Genomic DNA, 14,426 nt, shown 5'->3' on the forward strand with positions numbered 1-14,426 from the left:
GCAGCTCCAGCATGCTATAGACTTGTATAGAAGGCACTAAGAAATAAAAATTATGACTTAGGAAACATCAGTTATCATGAAGAGCCTTAAACAAGGTCATACAGATGACTGCCAGCTTCTCTCCCCGCTCCTGCACAATAATAACTGCATTGCAAAAGAACTTGTGAAGTGGAACTCCATCGCACAGCATGCAGCCTCACTACAAAGACAATGAAGCTTTCCTATAAAAAATACTCACCAAGTACAAATGAAGTAACTAGAATCAAAGACTTGAGTTAACTGAAAGGAAGAGTTACGCTGCGTTCCCCTGATACACACCTCGCACCACACCTTAAGCTCATTGTTATTTGAATATGAAAGTTCAGTCACATCCCTGTAAGTTACACACAAGCTTTGTAACGATTACCTAAACCCCAAAACATTCACAGAAGTCACTTTAAATAATAGTTGAAAATTCTCTTAAAGTGCTAGGAGCACTTTCAAAAGAATAAAATGATACATTTTGCATCAGTTACACTAGGAATAACTTAACCCCCCATCACTCCTTTTACATTCAGTTATTTTATTCAGCAGAGATTAAACTGAATTTGCACGTAGCCAAACACACAATGATAATAGCATTTAGATTTCATGAGCCATAAAGGTAGGATTAAGCCCTTTTACTAAAAGCAACAGCAAAAAAATCCTTTCAACTAGGGTGAAATGCCAGAAGACAAAAACATCCTGTTTGTTTCATATTCAGCCTTTATAATCTGTATTTTTCTGCTTCATGTCCATGATGTACCCAAAAGAATTCACTGACACACTAGCAATTGTAGTTAACAGCTTTTATCAAAATTGACAGACCTTCAGGAGCTTACAACCAACCACCATCCTGGAAAAACCTTACATAAAGCATAAGTGTTGCATCATGTTCACATCTTTTAGTACCAGAGCACAGAAGAAATAAGAAGTATATTTACATATTTTCTTACAGACATAGTAATCATTAGGAATGTAATAAAGGATTTTCCATACCGGACTTCACTCACTCTTTGTTGTACAGAACACTATTTCAGCATTCAGGGTCTGCTGGTTTACAGACTGAAATGATATTAGGGAGCTTCAATTTAACAGCCAGTGTTAATGGGCTGGGCCTGGATACTCCAGGCATGGACACCCAGAAAAGTGCTTTTGCCTGGGGACTGCAGCCCAGCTGCATTGCCACCCTGATGACCAAAGAAAACTGTGTATAAATCATTTTATAAATAACAGGGAAAAGCTGCAAGTAGAGGCATCTTAAGAGAACTGGAAATTCATAATTTAATAACGACATCACACCCCTGACCACAAGCAGCCCATACTTTGTGGTTTACAAGATAAGCAACAAAGTTCATCTATTTCCTCATATTTTAAAGCTATAGATTGGTAGACACTAATTGGATTTATTACGGGATTAGTGTGCATGAGTAAGGACAGCCACATTTATTTCTGTTTTCATAACAGATTCATTTCCCTACAGGACAGATGCTATTTTTGAAGCTCAAACTGAAAGACAACAGACAAAAACATCCAAAAAAAAGGGTAATACCCTCACAACAGTACAGCTTCATAACTGGTTGGTAAATCTGTACTGCAGGCTGTATTACCTTAGATTTTGCTCTGAGAAATTCTCTGTAGTATGTTGTCCACTATTTACAACATGATTTTACTGTTTGAAATTACATTTCAAGTGAGTGTCAAAGCAATTAACAGAAAACAACAAAGCTTAACAAAATTTATTGAAGCAAATCTTGAAAAAGTTATTTGGACAGAACCTAGTTTTTCTGGTCATTTTACTTACTTGCATGCCAACGCCTACAATATACAAAACCAGACTAGCAACTGTTAAGCTAAACAGCATGTGAAGTCAAAAACCTGCAAAAGCTTCTGATATCTTCTAATGAAAAGACCACCGTTTTGGTTCCTCTGAAATAAGCTTTGCATCTTGGTGATGTTGTGAACCCATCCACAAATAGGTTAAACAAGATATCATGCTGTCGAATGACAAATTTAGAAATGCAGATACTAAAGCCGAACTAAAAATGCCGTGTTTGTCCCAAGCAAGACTGTTCTATCCTTTTGTTATTAAAAGGTCTCATTGGTGCTGCACAACTAAGTCAAAAGCAGGTTACTCATTAGAACTCCTTTAAATTCTCAGTTTATCAGAAAAGGTTCACACATTCCTGTATGACTGATGACCACGGACAGTCCTTTTCTTAGAGGACACAAAGATGTTTTGCAAAGGCAAAAGATGAAACAAAGCACGCAGTTGCAACAAATACTGCAGAAACACAAGAAAATACCAGCACCGAGTCTACAGCACACCTTGAAGTAGGTTCTACAGAGAGGAAGGAATTACTAAGATTGACATACCACTTTGCAGAAGCACCCCTGTCACAGACAGGCAGAACAAACAGAAAGGGCTGTTCCTAAACATGCATGGCACACCAACAATCGCAAGGCATACCAAGACCTATTCCGAGAGGCTCAGTCCCGGGAGAAAACATGCCTCTCTCAGTGATCTTCACAGCCTTGATGCAGAGAATGTAACTATTCATACCACCTACACTACAGCAACAGCTGAGGTCCCATGACAAAGGAAGAACAAAGTCGTACCTCAATCAGCTGGTTATGAATAATGTCAAACAAAGTGTTCCGTCAAGCACTGCGTCCAACCTGTAACTCAACAGTGACATGTACCAGGTGATCTGGCTTCTGATAGCACGCTTTGCTTTCAAAAGCTTAACTCTGTGCAGATTGGAGGGTCCTGTAGGAGCTCAAAGCAGTGGAGGGTACAGGGAATGCTTCCACCCATACGGTATCAGTAAGATCTCTCCCAGACTTTGCACAGTTCCCACCTATTTTAAGCCATTTCCTCCCACTTGAGTTTATTTTTAAAACCAGGGCAACAAATGTGCAAGACTTTCCAAATCACTTCATGAAGTATCTAATTTGCTCGATGCATTCTGTGACATGCATGTTAGCATCTGCATGAGAAGAGATGCATGCACTTCTTGTAAAAAGAGGTTCCTTCATAGTTTCTCTCTGAAACCAAAGGTGTGGAGATCTGCCACCTGCTGCGCTGTCGAAGGCTGCTTTCTGGCAGCTGTCCTCCACACCTATATGCCAGATGAAGCTGCAGAGATGACCTGTAATGGTAATCCATAACATCATTTCACTTGCTTACAGCTCTACGAAGCACAAAAAGCTGAAATTTCCTACATCTTTTATCTGGATAGGTTAGTAATCCCTCAAATTTGTCACCACGTATGCTTGCTCCTTCTCAAATTCCATTCCTCAACAGAAAAAAAAAAAAAAAAAAAAAAAAAAAAAAAAAAAAAAAAAAAAGGTTATGATTGTGTCACTAAGATCCTGGATCCTCAGAACTTCTGCACCAATTAAAGAACCCCAAACACTAGTATCTCTTCAAAACAACCTTTAAGAGGTTAAACATGCAATTACTATGACTTAAGTTTATTCAACAGAACTAGTTACTCCATACTAACTTGTTCTTCTGTTAACCCTCTACAAAGACCCAGCTGGTTAACCACAAGTTGCTCCTCCTTGAAGAAACATTTACATTTCTATAGAAAGGGAAGCATTTACAGCTAGAGTAGCTAATTTGACTGGAATGCGGTTCAGCAAGATCGGGTTTGAAGTCTGTCTGCCTGACTACAGCTGCAGTGTCTTATTCTTCCAGACCTGAAACATCAAGCAGCAATTCTGGAAAGCCACTGCTTTGTATACACCATCCTTCTACCTTTACAAATCCTGTTTTCACTCTGAAAACACATGTTCTATCTCTATGAGACATATATAAAATACTAGGTCATGTTCATTATACAGACAAGAAGTCCACTCGTGAGATCAAGGAGCATTTAAGTAAAGCCAAGTACGGAAAAAGTAAGCAGTCATGATAAACAGAGGTTCACCAGCATGAGCAGGTAGGGTGTTAGAAGTGCAATACACTGGAATTAGAGTGCCACCAAAGAATTAATGAACTAGCACATTCATCAGCTTTTTCACATGCCTAACAAGGTTTTTGTTGGATGTGCACTTCTGTAGCAAATTTTAAAACAAATTAAGTCTATTAACTTGAAAAGAGAATACTTGCAAGCAAGCAAGGAGAACAAAAAAAAAAAAAAAAAAAAAAGGAAAAAAAAAGGAAAAAAGTCATTTGAGGCCTTCCTCACACACACACAGAAATAAGAAAACTTTCTGTCAAATCTGAAATGATAAAAATACTGCACAAGTATTGCCAGGGGGAGGAAGAGAAGGAGCAAATCTCACAAACTCTGAAAAGACACTCAGTTTTCAAGTTTTTGCTTTTCCTTAATGAGTCACAAGGGCACAAGCTCAATTTAACAGAAATACTATTGACAGAATTTAAAGTTAGCTCAATACAAGGCAAAAGTCATTCTAAGCTCTCTCTGTTTAATCCCTTTAACAGCATATGTTAACAAAGAGCAACATTTCATTAGTTTGGGAAGCACCTTCTGTCCAGAAAGAGACTCCAAAAGAGTCAGTGGAAGATCAAATATACACACCCTTCATATTACCACTAAAAATAATATATAAGTTAAAAGAAGAACAGAAACCTCAACAGTCTACAGCATGACTGGTGGAGTAAGAGCCAATCCCATCTTTCCTTTAGTTGCCAGCTGAAATAAAACATAGGTGTAGTACTTCAAGGGGCAAAAATAAATAGCTTGAACTACAGGATAAATATTAATGTGGTTTTGCTTCATACACATCTCCTGAAAGCATAAAACTGCAGTGTTTCATCTCTAAATATTCAGCAAGGATGAATCTTAATTGAGTCATGAAATTAGGTTACCAACAACACTGAATCTAAAATGTCTATAAAAATTAGCCAAGAAGTCAATGTAATTGGCAATTTAGATACCTGCTATAATTATTATGCACTTAAAATCTCTTCAACCAGAGAACAGCTACACAGATGGCAGAATCCAGATTTTATTTACCAAGTTAGATTTGTTTCTTACTCGAAAGTTTGAATATAATAGCATCTTCCACCAAGATGTCTTGGCAAAAGGAAACTCACTCTGCACCCACAGTAAGAGAAGTGCAACTTCCATCTCAAGCGTCATAAAGCACAGCAAGGCTGAGTGAAGAGCATCAGCTGAAGACCTGGCCCACTGTCACTTTTCCATCTCTTTGAAGACTGCAGCTACCCCTATTACAGGCCTTAATGTAGCAAGGAGTTATTAAATGCCCTGGGGACAGCTGAGTACCCATACTGGGTCCTGCTGGGATGGCGCTAATTTCCTTTCTAGCAGCCCATATGGTGCCGTGCTTTGGACTGGTGACCAAAGCAGTGTTAATAACACACACCCATGTTTTACTGCTGAAGAGTGCTCACACAGCATCAAGGCTTTCTCCCTTTCTCACTCTGCCACCGCAGCGAGTAGGCCAGGGGTGGGAGGCAACGCAGTCGGGACCGCTGATCCCAGCTGACAGAAGGGATATTCCCTATTATATACCGTCACACTCAACAATAAAACTGGAAGGGAGTTTTGGAGGGGTTGCAGTTGCTTGGGGACTGGCTGGACACGGGTCAGCTGATAGCTTTTGCATGTCTTGTTTTTCTTTATTTCTATTTGGCTTTTTGACCTGCCTTTAATCATTGAACTGTCTCTAACTCCAAGTTTTCCTGCTTTCACCCTTGAGATTCTTTCCCACATCCCACAGAGAGGGGAAGCTGCGTGGGGCTCAGCTGCCTGCTGGGGTCAACCCATAACAGAACCAAGGCACCAAAGCATCCTAAGCTGATAGTTTAGCTGAACTTATTTTTAAAGCGCTTGAAACAATGGTGGCAGCAAACTGAACAACTGAAAGTTTAGCTTTGAACATGAGCCAAACAGATTTATGGCAGGAAAAATCACATTCTGTTCTCTCAGAAATACAGATTTTGGTGATGTTTCACAGGAATTAGAGCCAACTGAAACGCTAGAAATCTGGCTACACAGTTTGTTTCTGCATCAGAACAAGCCACAATAATTGTCCCACACACTAAGTATTACCCCCGAAACAAAGCTACAGTGCTGATTCCAGAAGTATTATTTATTGAAGATAAAAATTGTAAAGATGAAACTGGACAGAAAATACCTTCACAGTATAGTGCTCAATTACCTATGGAACTGATGGCTATCCCTAGTTTCACTTCAGCCAAAAATTCTGTTCTACAGCCAAGGATACCAGCTCGCAGAACTTCTACCAAACCTAACAAACAAACAAAAAGACCAAGGAAACTTGATTTCAGCAGGTTATTATTTTCTGATGCAAAACACTTCACTGAAATTACCACACAATTCTGTAAATGTTCTCTTTTCTTAACAGTACATCAATATTTGAGACATTTTTCCACCTGAGAGCATCTGGTACAGCATTCTTTGGACTTTGTAGCCTTCCCTTGAAAACTGTTTGATTGCCCACAACTGTAAAAGAACAAAAAATTCTGTTTTATATGACTTCTCCACCCACGGTGCATAATGCTACGTTTGATCACGACTGATAAACCAGCTCATTTCTAGGCACACTGTTTAAAAAAAAAAAAAGTAATTCAATACTGTATTGTAAGACTAGTTACTTCTTAGTTGTTCCCTGAGGATTTGTTTTATCTTGTGTTTAAGAGTCAAGGTGGGAAGCAATCAGTAACTCCAAGAACACTGGCTCTGGACACAAGTGTCAGTAGATACATAATTAAGCATTTATGAACACTTATCTTTAAACCAAACCTTACTTAGAAGGTAAAATTAAGTATGGTTGAGTATTTCTCATCATAATGTAGCCACCCTTACAAATTGATCATGTAAGTTCATGCACGTGAAGACAAATAAAGCATGTAACACCCCTGGAGAAAACCCCTAGAACAGTAAAAATAGTTACAGGTTTAAGTTTACAGATTTTCCTACTCAAAGGCACTTCTTAAGTTTTGTCTCTGTAGACTGTTCTCTTTAGGCAGGTGTAGTTTTACATTTATTCTGTACAAGGTATCCTAGAAATTGCTTTCATGGACTCTCAAACAATGATGATAACAATCATATTGCAAATAAAGCAAGAGGACAACAGCTGACTAACCTAGTGCAAAGCCCTGCAGCATAAGACACCGTATTTTTATACCAATTCCTCACACACTTGAATTCTCGAGCACGAGCTCATGCATACAGCTAGCAGACTATTGAGGTCATTCTAAAGCTTTTGCAAATTTATGGTAAGTCAGAGTTTCTGCTATGGTTGAATTTCCTTTAAAGCTACATGTGTAGCTTTATCCGTGTATCATGGATTCCAGTATAAGGGTGTTACTGTGTTTGCTGTTGTCAGGAAATTTGGGAGGGAAAAAAACCCCTAGAACCAAAAAACACTGATTTCTCAAGACAGGACAAATAATTCCATTTAGAGTTCAGTTTTAATAAAGAATCCACCTAGCTATGTGCTCAGTAACATTAACCCACTTGGATAATAAAATGGTTGCACAGCACTTCAAACCATGTTTAAGACAAAATAAGACCATGTAAATAAAGTTATTTGCATGCCTGAAGACAGAAGGCATTTTTGTTTCACTATTAAATAACCCTTCAAGAGTTTCACTTATCTGTACAAAACCTAGAGAGAACACCTGTATGGGGCAGTTGTTCTGTTCTTCTAAGAAAGTTCTCATTTCATCCAGTAAACAAACATGCTGCTAAATGGACCATTCTAAACAGGCAAGTGAGTTAACTTCTTTGTAGCCTTAGCATGTACAAGTTTTTATAATTGAGTTATTAAAAGGATTCTCGTTCTCACTTGATTGCACTGAGACGTTGTAGGGAAGAGAGGCTACATCAGCCTCTGCCACCTCAGTGGCCAGAGCTGGTTTGGCCTAGAGTAATGGGAACCACAGACACCTCAGAATTCAAACACTTACCGTCTTCAAACTTTCCACATCATCATTACTTTGAACTACCACTAGAATCAAAACCCAATGAAATATATTAATGGATTCTTTTGGGAGCCCTAAAAAAAAAAAAAAGCCACCCACAAAAAACTCCAGAGAGTAAAAATAATGCTAGCAAAACTATAATGAAGTTACCATTCAGAAAAACACATTTCCTGACAAGCATCATAAGCATGCAAACTGCTTTGTAATACCCCAGAGGTTCATAGCATCCCAACAGCCACAAGCCTCGTCTCATCTAGAACTAAACAGCGAAGGAATCAAACTCAAACAGGAATGCCACAGGTCAAGGTTTCCATTCAGTCTAACGCCAAGCACAGATATTACGTGTCCAATAGAGCAATATACAGTTTAAGGTTTGGACCATAAAACCAAGAGGGCCAAGATTAAAGGGTCTAGACGTTATTTCTTCAGCTGCAGGGACAATTCACCTTTTGTGCACCTTCCCACTGGATTTATAAACAACCACAGGAAGACAGCCCTGTCCAGCCTCCTGCATTTTCTGAATGGAGGGCTGCTGTAATTTACTAAAAATCTGTCTCATTAAATTATGTGCGTAATAAAATATACTGAAGTAATCTAAAGGATCTGTCTAGACCAGCAAATGAATTTCCAATTGTAAGTGTATTAAAAACATAATAATAAAATGAAGTTTAAGTAAGCTTAGTCTATTCTTGTAACTTACTGATCCTGAAAATTAAGACATTATCTTTGTGCACTGAATGAACAATAAATTTCTGAAGAGTATAACTGAAAGTAATGGTAAGCCACATATGACACATTCTAATTGCTTACTGCTCTCATGCAACATGCTATTATAAGCCTTTAAGAATACAAAGTAAATAATTACATCATCATACATTCTTCTGCATAGTAATTATCAAGAATTCAAGGACTGAGATAATGTATTCTTTAATTCCAAGTTCTATAGTGGTCTACTCCATAAAATAATAAAACCCATAAAATAATTGATGTAACGTATAACCTGTATTTTTTTGCAACAGGAAACATCAAAATCTCGTATCTTCCAAAGTGGCAGAACTTGTTCATTCTCTCACTTTCCAATTTATTCTGCTAAGTGAAGATGCCCCTGTGATCAGTTACATATTCCAACTCAGCAAAAGTATTCAAGACGTTAAGCTCTCTGTATTTAACGCATATTCTTTGAGCTTCTGATTTTGTGCATTTCTTCCAAAAAATGTAAGAGAACCAAACATTGCAGTTATTTCACGGAGACCAGACTAAACACTAAGTATTTTAAAAACATCGTATTAGCATGAAATACAGACATTTTTTGCATCTTCGTGACTCAGGTGACAAAACTGATGCTGAGTGAAAGACTAGAAAACGCCAGCTACTGAACAAAAGTTCTAGTTATCAAGTAGCATGATGTAATATTGCATCGTTCAAGGACAAGTTACTTCAAATACCAAAGTGAATGAATTATCTGCTTAAAAATTCAGCATACCTGCATGCGAAACTCGCTTCCAAACAACAGCAACAACAACAAAAAAGAGAATCATCTGACTGGCACTACAAACAGTGATCTAAAAATATAGCCTTATCAAAGCAAAAAAGCCTGACTGGTATGTTTTCCAGCCAACATTAAAATAACAGAAAGCTAAGCTTTCCACCTTTGTTCTAGGTCAGCATGTGTGAAGTTTACACAGTAGAATTCACAAGAAGAAAGACTGAAAGAAATACCAGTTTCAATCACAAGTCCTGTCAGCTTAAGCTAGTATGGATCATAGAAAGCAGTAACAGTATTAAAATACATTTAAAGAAACCATCCAACAGTGAAAATCACCCTCCATGATCAGTCACCAAATCACGTACATTTGCAGACAAGTTAGCAAACAACCAACTACCTGTACCACACTGTTTTTCAGTATTGCATCACCTGAAACCTTTAACTGATCTAGCCTTCAACTACTCGCATAGAGGCACTTCAACAACTAGGCACAGAGTTTGCTGTCTAATCATCATTTTCTACTTTGAATTTTTGTCTTCTGTATAGAAGATCATATTGGCATAGCTGAAAAGCTAGTTTTGGAGAAAAATGGCATATTTATTCCTGGACAGCAGATGTCTCAGTGTTTCCTTTCAAGCACTCCCTGAAGTTAGAGGTGCTGTTGGTTCAGGAAAGCAACATTAAGATCGCTCCTGATCTTATCCTAGATTGCCCTCAACTTTCTGTCACGTGGTCAAACATTTGTATGACTTGACAACTATTTTAAGAAAAGCCATGTTTACAGTAACTGAAAACCCAGGGGGTTAGTTAGGGGAAAATCACCGCTCAGAATATCATGCTTCCATGCCAGTTTAGCCAGTTCTCCTACTTCCATCCCACGGCGCAGTGCTTTATGCTTGGAAGTTACCCAAGTCACTGCTTCCAGAAATTGCCCTGAGGTTTGTGAGGTCCCAGAGCACAGTGGTATAAAGTCTGTTAAGCTGACATATATGTGGTTGTCCCCAGATGTTAACATGAACGTGGAGTTACAGAACTTTGGAATGTTAAGTTAGAATGGAACAGATTTATTTTTTCTTGCACACACAAGCTTTGAAAAAGGCAACACTATGAGAAGAGTAGTACAGTAAGGCTAATCTACACTACAGATCTGATGCCTCGTTTTTACTTTTCCTTTTTGAAATCATATATGATGGCTATATATTTTGAGAACATTCACAGTAAATGAAAGCAATATCTGCTTGCATTCAACATGCTTTGGCAGATACTTCTGAGAGGAAACACAAGGCTATGGCAGACATCGAAAACAGAAGGCAATTTTGAACCCGCATCTGAAATTCTGGCCTGCAAGTGCTGCAGCGTAACAAACCACTCCAAAAGAAGTCCTGAATCCAAACATACAGACAGCACAGACATGACTAATACCCAAATTTTAAAAATGGCAACATAATTTATACCTTTGTTACCATGCAGAAGTTCTGGTGGCATGTTATTTAAAAAAAAGCCTTTTTTCCTGCTATTTTTCCCATCTTGCTTGTCTCCCTTTCAGGAGCTCTGTAAGAGAAACATTGAGTAGGTAACTGAAGAATAAATAAAATTTAAAAAAAGCCAAACTCAAATAAATCCTAACTGCGCACTGCACCTCAGCTGTAGCCTAAGGGCCCCTTGAGGCTAATCGCGCCGGAGCTGAGCTCAACACATTCACCTCGGGAAGCGGGTGTCTGCAGAGCCCCTTGCTGAAGCACCCAGCTCCAAAATCCATCAGGAGATGGGATGAACCCAGAAGAATCCCTGCACCGGGATAACAGCGCTCCGCCGGCCCGCGCCCCGCGCTGTGCACCGCGGCGTCCTTCACCCCCGCCCCCGGGCCGGCCCGCAGGGAAGGGCCCTGCGCCTGAGAGGGCGGCTGTGCCCCCCGGCCCGGGCACCCCCCGGCCCGGGCACCCCCAGCGCTGCCGCCCCCGCCGCCCCCGGGCCGGGGCACATCACTGCCACCCAACGCGCTCCCGGCTCAGCAGCGCGGGCCTGCAGCTCTCAGCGCCCTGAGAAAGCGAGCGTGCGGGTCACGAACCCCGCGTCCGCCGGGGAAGAGAGCGCAGCGCCGGGCGAGCCGCGCTGCCCCGGCCCGCTGACGGCCGGTGCCCCGCCGGGTCCCCCGCCGCGCTCCCGCCGGCGCTGAGGAGAGCCGTAGCGGCCCACCTGGGAGGCACCCCCGCGCCGGGCTGGGCCGCACCAGGCCCGGGCGGGGCTGGGGGAGGCGCTGCCGCCCTTCCCTCAGCGGGGCGCCGCTGCGGCAGGTGGGGGAAGCCGAGCCCCCTGAGGGGAGCGGCTCGGCGGGGAGGGCCGAGCGGGGCGGCGCGCCCCGGGGCAGACACGGCGGCATTACCTGGCACCGCGCTCCCGCGACGGCCCCGCCGCAACACCCCCCCGCCCGGCACCGCTGACACCGAGGCGGAAGTGCGGCCTTCGCCGCGGCGGAGTGACGCGCCGCTGCGCCAATCGTAGAGCGCGGCCGCGCCCCGCCGTCGCCGAAGCGACGAACCAGCTCCCCACCCACTCGCCCGGAGGCGGGGCGGATGCTAATTAGGAGCCGAACCTCAACGGCCCGGGACGCACTACTGCTGTGGCCAGCGCTGGCCAATAGCGCGCTGGGGGGCGGGACTATGCAAATATAGGCGGCACCGGGATCCCCCGCTGCTCTGTGGGGCCTCACCTGGCGCTTTCAGACGGGACGGTGTAGTCCCCGCTACACCGATGGATACGATCGTACTGTAGCCACTACGGGCTCTTGCGCTGTGAGGAGCCCTTATACTGTAAATTGGCTTCGGAGCGTGAGCTTGGCTCACCACAACCCATGTAGCACGAAATGTCCTCCTGGCCGCGGGGAGAGGAGAAGGGCTCTCCTGCATGTCGGTGCTTGTCTCAGCGCGGGGCTGCGGCTCGGGGCGGGGCCGAGCTGTGCAGCGGCACGAATTCAGCCCAGGGATTTTTAGTTGTGGGGTTTGGGGGCTTTTTTGTTTGGTTGGGTTTTTTTATGTTGTCGCAATCTTTGGGACGTGTCACCCGCTGGCCACGGGCCGCAGCAGTTCGCTTTTCAGGCCATTCCTTTCACCCAGCTACCTGCGGCAGCCCGGGTCCCTCCCGCGGCCGGCGCCGCTGCGCTGGGCGGCTTGGGGAACGCCTGCAAAGCCCGGTGAAAGGGCCAGCAAAGCCGTGGGCTGGCAGCTGCCGGGTTAGCGCCCTGGCCTGCTGGGAGAGAAGCTGCCAGGTGCCTCTGTTTCTCTCGCCCTGGACTTGCATTTGCTCATACACGGCAGGTGACCAGAGGCAAGTTTGTAATGACCCGTTCAGAGACGTTCCTGGCATGCTGGAGCGGTCGGGACTGTTTGCAAGTATCAAAACTGTGAGTCAGGAGTTGAAAATTAATTTGACTTATTTCTCTCAGATTACACCCGTCCCGCTCTTTAGTTTGTAATTTCAGAGTCTGCAAGGTGTTTTCCTTCACATACACTTACACTTCTTCCATGATCAGAGGTTTGAAACTGTTCTCTACTGAAATGTCTTGTTTCCTTCTCTCCCTTTTCATATCTGCAAGCTAAGAATCAAATGAAGTCTCAGTGGACCCAGCAACCACTTTAAAAGGAGAAAAAAAATAAGAAAATAGATTGTAAAGCATGCACAGGGTGAGGTGCTTCGGGAGATTGGCCACGGCAGTGACAAGCGCCCATCCTGAGGGTGAAGTTTGGGTGACATCTCATACAGTAAGAAAAAACAACCCAGTGATACCATCGCTGAGGAAGACCTTGTCCTCTTAAGCAGGGAATTGTGTGGCATGTCAGGAGGGTCCAGTGCAAGAATGAAGGAAAACCATTCTGGAGTGAGGAGCTGGGTTCTGAATAATGGTTGGGAGTAAAGGAGGGAGATGAGTCACAGAAATATTTCCCCTCAAAGTTATTTTCTCCTGCCATTGATACACTTCTCCATGCAAAGCAAATAAAGGAATTAGCATGTTAATTCTGTAGTATGGAACTTGTTCATCAGAGGTGGATGCAAATTGTTTTTGACAGGGGAATGGCTGCAGGCCAGTGGGGGAAATCATGGATACACTGGACCTCTGCCACCAGAACAACAGCAGGGATGGACCCGTCCTGGGGGTGGCTGCATCTCCAGGGGGTAACCCAGGTTTTGGCAGCACACAAGGGTTCCTGCTACAGACCAGAGTCCAGCTGCAGGCGTAGCGCCAGGGACACCCATTTCATTACTGGTTATCTGCTGCAGGCACCAAAGCAGCCTTGCGAGGAAGGGTGGTGGTCACAGGTAGCAATGACGGCAAAGGGCCACATCGTGATGGGGTTTATTCCTCCCTTGTATAAAGCCTGTTTTCAGAGGCACAGCGGCAAAAATATGAACCACTCCTTTGCTGCATGGCTCCCTCCTGCCCTCCCCAAACAGTTTACCTGGCACACTGTCTGTTGATTCTGGAGTATTACTCACCCCTAAATGAGCTGACAGCCCCTGGCCATCAGCCACACGCTGACAATATACAAGAACAAATTAACAATTGTAATACTTCTTGGTTTGGCACAAATGTAAGGTTTTAAATGAAATCTCCACTGAGAATTTCTCACACGGATTGGGATTTTGGGGTGGGCACAGCTGGCTCTGAGGATGTCTGTCAGTCTTTCTGGATCCAGTCTTGCTAAACCCACGTGTTATTTTGCCCCTGCATTCACCCAGGTGAAGTTGCAAGGCAGGTGCTGTTTGCCTCATCTTTAGGCAATACAAATATTTGGGAGTAGAGGATTATTTGTATCACTCCAGATCTGGTTTTAAGATTTTCCTGATTTGCCTAGAAGAGTGATGTTTTTTTTCCCCAGTAAGCCCTAATTCAGCAACCCACTTCTGGACTGCTCAACATTATAGGCTCAACATGAAGCACAGAATTATTTCTACTGCAGCTTTTAAGCGAAGGCCCACAAA

At 42.9% G+C, this 14,426-nt stretch overlaps 1 protein-coding gene across 3 annotated transcripts in view; it reads right to left on the reverse strand.

Annotated features, from left to right (window-relative positions):
• OSBPL2 (oxysterol binding protein like 2) overlaps positions 1–11,959 on the reverse strand; it is a 39,217-nt gene extending 27,258 nt beyond the window's left edge. The window contains exons 1-2 of one of the 3 annotated variants that reach the window (XM_037403061.1): positions 11,833–11,959; positions 10,904–11,000 (exon numbers count right to left, since the gene is read on the reverse strand). The gene's annotated coding sequence lies outside the window, so the exon portion shown is untranslated. Of the gene's footprint in view, positions 1–10,903; positions 11,001–11,517; positions 11,537–11,832 lie in introns of those variants that run through there. The other 2 variants (XM_037403063.1, XM_037403064.1) reach the window with 2 other exon arrangements.
• Positions 11,960–14,426: the final 2,467 nt, after the last annotated feature.

Source organism: Falco rusticolus, chromosome 10, assembly GCF_015220075.1.
Source record: "Falco rusticolus isolate bFalRus1 chromosome 10, bFalRus1.pri, whole genome shotgun sequence".
Taxonomy (NCBI): domain Eukaryota; kingdom Metazoa; phylum Chordata; class Aves; order Falconiformes; family Falconidae; genus Falco; species Falco rusticolus.